Below are 9,125 nucleotides of genomic sequence, written 5' to 3'. Positions count from 1 at the left end.
GTTGAGCGTCTGGAGCATCAGCATTTGTGGGTTTGAGTACAGGCTCAAAATGTCCAGAAACAAAGAACTTTCTTCTGAAGCTCATCAGTCTATTCTTTATCTGAGAAATGAAAGCTATTCCTTGTGAGAAATTGCCAAGAAACGGAAGATCTTGTACAACGCTGTGTACTACTCCCTTCACAGAACAGCGCAAACGGGCTCTAAACAGAATAGAAAAGGGAGTGGGTGGCCCTGGTGCACAACTGAGCAAGAGGACAAGTACATTAGAGTGTCTAGTTTGAGATACAGACGCCTCGCAAGTACTCAACTGGCAGCTTCATTAAATAGTACCTGCAAAACACCAGTCTCAACGTCAACAGTGAAGAGGCGACTCCGGGAAGCTGGCCTCCTAGGCAGAGTTGCAAAGAAAAAGCCATATCTCAGACTGGCAAATAAAACCTTAAGATGGGCAAAGGAACAGACACTGGACAGAGGAACTCTGCCTAGAAGGCCAGCATCCTGGAGTCGCCTCTTCACTGTTGAAGTTGAGACTGGTGTTTTCCCACCCCACAAGGAATGTGCTGACCCAGCATTTGTAGTGCTGACCCTTACTGGGTCAGCACTACAAATGCTGACCCAGTACATCCTGTCCTTGGATCTTTTGAACCGTCTGTGTAAATGGCCACAAAATCCTGATGCACATTATCCAGATGTCTCTTAAACAGATCAGATGGATCAACACCCTCCCTATCTTTCTGTAGTCTCTCCAACACTTCTAGATCAACTACTAGAGTCAGGAGTAGCCATGGTGGATTTACAGGAATAGCTACTGTTGGACTAAACTCCCTTCCACACAGTCACATCTCCTTCGTCTGGGTATTACCCACCCACCTAAAGCTTGTGTTCTGTCTTCGCTCATGTTCCCAGCATGCCTGTAAAATCCCTTTTGCAGGATGAGTCACCCCATGTCCCTGTAGGTTGACCCAATAATTAATTGCCAGCTGCTGTCTCCTAATTCTCAATGGCATGTCCCCCATCTCCACCTGTAGTACAGCCACTGGGGAGGTCCGAAACACCCCACTACATATTCTGAGTCCTTGCCCCTGTATGACATCTAGCCTTTCCAATGATGTCTGGGCTCCCGAACCATACGCTATACTGCCACAGTCTATTACAGATCAGATTAATGCAACATACATGGTCCTCAATGAGGAACGCCCAGCCCCACTCCTTCCCCGTCATACAGCGCATCACATTTAGCACCTTCTAACACTTTCCCACCACTTTCTCAATGTGTTCTGCCCAGGTCAGCCTAGTGTCACCTTCTCCAAGTTTCTCCCATATAACCTCAAGCATACCTCATCTTCCTCCTGGTAAAGATTAATGCCCACCGCTCTACTTCATCAATTGCTTCCTGTACCTTCCTGACTATGTAAGGCACATTTATTCCCCTCTTCCAAGGCCCCATCTGCAAATAATGACCTCCCAATATCCGTCTGTACCTGAGAGTAAACATCATTGATCATGATTGAGAACAACAGAGGTCTAATCACGCTCCTCTAAGGTGAACCATAATCCACCAGGTAGCTGCCTGATAGAGACTTTCCCACCCTCACCTGGATAGACCTTCCAAACAGGAAATCCTTTATCCAGTTGTTCGTTCTTCCTCCTACCCCCATAATATCAAGCTTGATTAACAACCCCTCCTTTCACATCCTATCATACGCCTTCTCCAAATAATCAAAAAAGTATCCTTGTTCACCTGTGTCTTCCTGACCTCTGCTTCTAAGCAGAGTACTGGGTCCGTAGTTCCTCTACCCTTCATGAACCCACTGATGTGGAAATACCAGCGCCCTGCTCTCCAGGAAGAAAGTTAGACTCTCCGTAATCATGCATTCCATAATCTTACAGACATGTGATGCTAAAGCTATTGGCCGATAGCTTGTTGGCCTCGTTGGGTCTTTCCCTGGCTTCCGGATTGGTACCACTACTGCCTCCTTCCAGCTGCCTGGTAGTTTCCCCTCCTCCTACACTCTGTTGTACAACACCAATACCTTATCCAGTGCTTTATCTCTAAAATGGGCTAACATAGCATAGCACACCTCATCTTTCCCAGGTGAAGTTAATCCAGCCTTACCTATTGCCGTTTTCACCTCTACCATGAAATGGTAAATTTAATGCATCATTTACATCCTCCCTCCTATCCAGCACTCCGGGATGCTCTTCTCTCATTCTCTCTCTCCCCCTCCTCTGACAAATTTGCTGAGCTATGCACTTGGACAAATGCTTTGGCCATCGTCTCTGCCTTCTCATCTGTTACTGCCACATTCTTCCCCCTCGTCAACACTGGATAATCGCACTCCCTTCTGACCCTGCTCATCCTCTTAATCATCCCCCACACTTCTCCCACAGGTGTTGACCTTCCAATAGTATCAGAGAACCGATGCCAACATGACCTCTTTGCCTGAGTTCTCCTCACCAGGGCCTGGGCCTGCTTATACTGAATCAGATGTTGGAAGTTATATGTCCTTTTCAGTATTCTAAATGCCCTGTCCCTACTCCTCACCACTGCCCCACACTCCTCTGCCCATCATGGGACTGCTTTCCTCTTCCTTCCTGAACTCTTAGGTACAGCCTCAGTAGCTGCCCCCACTAACACTGTTCTCACCCAGTTATTCATACTATCCACATCCCCTCTCATATCCACCCGAGCCATCACCTGCTCACTCAGCTCCTGAAACTGATCCCAGGACTACTCGGACATGAGCGATGTGATCCTCCAAGGTAGCCGAGTAGACCAGGATGTCGTCGATATACACGACCACCTGGCGTCCGAGCATGTCCCGGAACGCCTCGTTAACGAATGCCTTGACCACTGACGAAGCATTGGCTAAGCCAAATTGCATCACCAAGAACTCATAGTGACCAGACATCGTGCTAAAAGCTGTCTTCCATTCATCCCCCTCCCGGATGCAGATGAGATTGTATGCACTCCGCAGGTCCAATTCGGTAAAGAACCGGGCACCGTGGAGCTGTTCGATGGCTGCCGGCATCAACAGCAGAGGGTAACTGTACTTGGTAATTTCATTGAGTCCTCTGTAATCAATTCATGGGCCTAACCCTCCATCATTATTGGCCACGAAGAAGAAACCTGCTGACGCAGGACGTGCGGATGAAACCTTGTTGGAGCGCTTCATGAATGTAATCTTCCATGGCCTGGGTTTCAGCCACCAACAGAGGGTAGATGCGTCTGCGCGGGGGAGCAGAGCCTGCAAGCAGGTCGATGGCACAGTCCCAGGGGTGATGAGGAGGGAGACAGGTGGCGTGTGTTATGGAAAATACCTCCCACAGGTCCTGGTTTACCTCCGGGATGTTGGGCTGAAGGGCAACCACAGAACTTTCAACCGACATGGAACCACAGGGGATGGGGAAGCAGGTCCTCCGGCATTCGAGTAAAGAGTCTGATTTTCATCCTTGACCATGAGATGGTGGGGTTGTGGCATTGAAGCCAAGGAGGATCTTGTGAGCTGGTGATGTTCTCCTGATGGATGGACACCACGTGAGGGTGAGTGGTTTGGTGATGTGTGTGATGGTCTCGGAACCTAATGGCCGATTTATCGAGGGCTTGAACCGGCAAAGGAGAGGATATGAGGTGATGTTGAGAGAGAAGGCAAGGGTCTGGTCAATAAAGTTTCCTGCGGCACCGGAATCCACTAATGCTGTAGAAACAGTACATGAGGGACACTCAACTAGTATGATCGCCACCATTTTGCAACATTTACTTGGAGCCAACTCTGCAAATAGCCCTGCTGGGTGATTTGAAAAGTCATAGTCAATCCATCAATAATATAATAATACTCTTAGAAAAATTGTTTCTTTAATTTACAATCTGTAGAGACTATGAGAAAGGTTCTGTCACAATGGCGTGTATAAGTGGCAGAGGAAGTCAGGCGCAGGAGAGTCAAAATAGAGTGTAGCATGGAGTACTTTAATAAAAGTTCCAGTAATAAGCTCCATAACACTCACTAAAAAATATAATACAAAATCTGGGTATGAAGACCCATCGCACACTTATACACAAAACACACAACACTTGACAACGAACAATCTCTGACAAACACATGAAGGGAAACAGAGGGTTAAATACACAACAGGTAATGAAATGGGATTGACAACAGGTGTGTGGGAAGACAAGACAAAACCAATGGAAAATGAAAAATGGATCGATGATGACTAGAAGACCGGTGAAGTCGACCGCCGAACACCGCCCGGACAAGGAGAGGCAACGACTTCGGCAGAAGTCGTGACATTACCCCCCCCCTGACGCGCGGCTCCAGCAGCGCGTCGACACCGGCCTCGGGGACGACCCGGAGGGCGAGGTGCAGGGCGATCCGGATGGAGGCGGTGGAATTCTTTTAACATAGAAGGATCTAAAACGTCCTCCACCGGAACCCAGCATCTCTCCTCCGGCCCGTACCCCTCCCAGTCCACGAGGTACTGAAGGCCCCTCGCCCGACGTCTCGAATCCAAAATGGATCGAATAGCGTACGCCGGGGCCCCCTCGATGTCTAGAGGAGGCGGAGGAACTTCACGCACTTCAGCCTCCTGGAGCGGGCCAGCCACCACCGGCCTGAGGAGAGACACATGGAACGAGGGGTTAATACGGTAATTAATGGGCAGTTGTAATCTATAACATACCTCGTTCACTCTCCTCAGGACTTTAAACGGCCCCACAAACCGCGGACACAGCTTCCGGCAGAGCAGGCGGAGGGGCAGGTTTCGGGTCGAGAGCCAGACCCTGTCCCCTGGTACAAACACCGGGGCCTCACTGCGGCGACGGTCTGCGCCAATTTTCTGGCGCCTTATGGCACGCTGAAGGTGGATGTGGGCTGCCTCCCAAGTTTCCTCAGCGTGCCGAAACCAATTGTCCACCGCAGGAGCTTCGGTCTGACTCTGATGCCAAGGAGCCAGAACCGGCTGATACCCTAATACACATTGAAAAGGGGTAAGGTTAGTAGAGGAGTGACGTAGCGAGTTCTGGGCTATCTCTGCCCAGGGCACGAACTTCGCCCACTCCCCTGGCCGGTCCTGGCAATAGGACCGCAGAAACCTGCCCACATCCTGGTTAACTCTCTCCACCTGCCCATTACTCTCGGGGTGAAAACCTGAGGTAAGACTAACCGAGATCCCCAGACGTTCCATGAACGCCTTCCAGACCCTTGACGTGAACTGGGGACCCCGATCAGACACTATATCCTCAGGCACCCCATAATGCCGGAAAACATGTGTAAACAGAGCCTCCGCAGTTTGTAAGGCCGTAGGGAGACCGGGCAAAGGGAGAAGACGACAGGACTTAGAAAACCGATCCACAACGACCAGGATCGTGGTGTAACCCTGTGAAGGTGGAAGATCAGTCACAAAATCCACTGACAGGTGCGACCACGGCCGTTGAGGAACGGGTAAAGGTAAAAGCTTACCTCTAGGCAGGTGTCTAGGAGCCTTGCACTGGGCGCACACCGAACAGGAGGAAACATAAATCCTCACGTCCTTAGCTAAAGTGGGCCACCAGTACCTCCCATCAAGACAGCGCATCGTCCGACCTATCCCAGGATGACCAGAGGAGGGTGATGTGTGAGCCCAATAGATCAATCGGTCGCGGACAGCAGACGGAACGTACAGACGACCAGCTGGACACTCAGGAGGAGAGGGCTCTGCACGTGACGCCCGCTCAATGTCCGCGTCCAGCTCCCACACTACTGGCGCCACCAAACACGACTCTGGGAGTATGGGAGTGGGATCCATGGGTCGCTCCTCTGTGTCATACAGCCGAGACAATGCGTCTGCCTTGACGTTCTGGGAGCCTGGTCTGTAAGTAAGCGTAAACACAAAACGAGTGAAAAACATGGCCCACCTTGCCTGGCGAGGATTTAGTCTCTTCGCCTGCCGGATGTACTCCAGATTGCGGTGGTCAGTCCAGATGAGAAAAGGGTGATTAGCCCCCTCAAGCCAATGCCTCCACACCTTCAAGGCTTTTACGACAGCTAACAGCTCTCGGTCCCCCACATCATAGTTACGCTCCGCCGGGCTGAGCTTCTTCGAAAAGAAAGCACAGGGGCGAAGCTTCGGTGGCACACCCGAACGCTGAGAGAGCACTGCTCCTATCCCAGCTTCGGATGCGTCCACCTCTACTATGAATGGCAAAGAGGGATCCGGATGAGCCAACACAGGCGCCGAGGTAAACAGAGCCTTCAGTTTACCAAAAGCCCTATTCGCCTCGGCCGACCACTGCAAGCGCACCGGTCCCCCCTTTAGCAGTGAGGTAATGGGAGCTGCAACCTGACCAAAACCCCGGATAAATCTCCGGTAGTAATTGGCAAACCCTAAAAAACGCTGCACCTCCTTTACCGTGGTTGGAGTCGGCCAATTACGCACGGCTGTAATGCGGTCGCTCTCCATTTCCACTCCTGAAGTGGAAATCTGATGCCCTAGGAAGGAGATGGATTGTTGGAAGAACAAGCATTTCTCAGCCTTGACATATAAATCATGCTCCAACAGGCGACCAAGCACCCTGCGCACCAAGGACACATGCTCAGCGCGTGTAGCAGAGTATATCAAAATATCATCGATATACACCACTACACCCTGCCCGTTCAGGTCCCTGAAGATCTCATCTACAAACGATTGGAAGACTGATGGAGCATTCATCAACCCATATGGCATGAACAGGTACTCATAATGACCTGAGGTGGTGCTAAATGCCGTCTTCCACTCATCACCCCTCCTAATACGCACCAGATTGTACGCACTCCTGAGATCCAATTTTGTGAAGAAGCGGGCCCCGCGCATTGACTCCATTACTGTATTAATCAAAGGTAGCGGGTAACTATATTTTACCGTGATTTTATTAAGGTCTCGATAATCAATGCACGGGCGTAAACCGCCATCCTTCTTCTTCACAAAAAAGAAACTCGAAGAGGCGGGTGAAATGGATGGCTGAATGAACCCCTGACGCAGGGATTCAGAGATATAATTATCCATAGCCACTGTCTCCGCTTGCGACAGAGGATACACGTGACTCCTGGGATATGCAGCGTCTACCAGGAGATCTATCGCACAATCCCCCTGTCGATGGGGTGGTAATTGAGTCGCCTTCTTTTTACAGAAGGCGAGTGCCAAATCGGCATATTCTGGGGGAATGCGCACGGTGGAAACCTGGTCTGGACTTTCCACCGTAGTAGCACCAACGGAAACCCCTACACACCTACCTGAGCACTCTCGCGACCACCCCGTGAGAGCCCTCTGTGGCCAAGAAACAGTGGGGTTATGAGTAGTTAACCAGGGTAGGCCCACAGAATACGCAGGGGAATCAATAAGGAAAAGACTAATCTTCTCCTTGTGACCCTCCTGCGTTATCATAGACAAAGGTGCGGTGACCTCCCTGATAAACCCTGACCCTATTGGTCGACTATCTAAGGCATGAATAGGGAAAGGCATATCCACAGAAACAATAGGAATCCCTAAACTATAAGCTAAATTTTTATTAATGAAATTCCCAGCCGCGCCTGAATCTACTAGCGCCTTATACTGGGAATGCAGGGAAAAATCCGGAAAGGTGACAGAGACAAACATAAGTGCAGCGGAGGGCTCTGGATGAGTATGGTGCCTACTCACCTGGGGTGATGCCAGAGTGCCCTGCCTGCCTTCTCTATTCCCAGAGGAACCAACCCGGCACCGATCAGCAGTGTGATCTCTGCGATCATAGATGGTGCTCGAGCGGGTACCCCCTCCAGTCTCCCTGCGCACCATCCCTCCCAATTCCATAGGTTCGGGAGAGAGAGTGCGAGAGGATGGAACAACCAGACCCCGATCTAGACGTCCCCGAGTAGCCAGCATGTTGTCCAGCCTGATGGACATATCCACCAGTTGGTCGAATTTGAGGGTGGTGTCTCTACAGGCCAGCTCCCGACGGACGTCCTCGCGTAGACTACAACGGTAGTGGTCGATCAGGGCCCTGTCGCTCCATCCAGCGCCGGCAGCCAAAGTCCTAAACTCCAACGCGAACTCCTGAGCACTCCTCTTCCCCTGCCTCAGATGATAGAGGAGCTCACCTGCTGCTCTGCCTTCGGATGGGTGGTCGAATACCTTCCGGAAATGGCAGATGAGCTCCTCAAAATGGTCCAACGCCTTATCCTCTCCACACACAGCGTTGGCCCACTCCAGGGCTTTCCCGGTAAGGCAGGAGATGAGAGCGAAGCTTTTCTCACGGTCTGTTGGTACTGGAGAGACCGTGGCCAGATACAAGTTCAGTTTTAGGAGAAAACCCTGGCAGCTGGTAGTATCTCCATTGTATCCCGTGGGTAGGGACAACTGGATCCTGTTCTGTTCCGGCGGGGAAAAAACGTTCGAAGGAATTCCAGGGGGTGGTGGAGGTACTGGACACGCTCCCTGTCTCTCCCAGCGGTCCATACTCTGGACAATGCGATCCATGACAGCGCACAGACTGTCAATCTCCGCCGCGTGTTCCAGGACGCGTTCCTCAACCTCCATTAGTGAAGTGCCTCCTCCTGCTGACTTCATTTTTAAGGTCAGAGATTCTGTCACAATGGCGTGTATAAGTGGCAGAGGAAGTCAGGCGCAGGAGAGTCAAAATAGAGTGTAGCATGGAGTACTTTAATAAAAGTTCCAGTAATAAGCTCCATAACACTCACTAAAAAATATAATACAAAATCTGGGTATGAAGACCCATCGCACACTTATACACAAAACACACAACACTTGACAACGAACAATCTCTGACAAACACATGAAGGGAAACAGAGGGTTAAATACACAACAGGTAATGAAATGGGATTGACAACAGGTGTGTGGGAAGACAAGACAAAACCAATGGAAAATGAAAAATGGATCGATGATGACTAGAAGACCGGTGAAGTCGACCGCCGAACACCGCCCGGACAAGGAGAGGCAACGACTTCGGCAGAAGTCGTGACAGGTTCAGAAACATCACAGCACAGTAGAAAAATATGTCAGCTAGAAATTAAAACTGGATGGCCTTCAGAGATAGATGGGAGGGGTTGAGGGTAGCTGAAGACTGGGACTAAAAACAAACAAAAGATAACTAATGTAAAATATGCTGTCTGTGAAAT

This window comes from Salvelinus fontinalis, chromosome 16 (assembly GCF_029448725.1).
Source record: "Salvelinus fontinalis isolate EN_2023a chromosome 16, ASM2944872v1, whole genome shotgun sequence".
Classification (NCBI taxonomy): Eukaryota; Metazoa; Chordata; class Actinopteri; order Salmoniformes; family Salmonidae; genus Salvelinus; species Salvelinus fontinalis.
The sequence above is the reverse complement of the archived record's forward strand: the minus strand, read 5'-3'. Positions refer to the sequence as shown.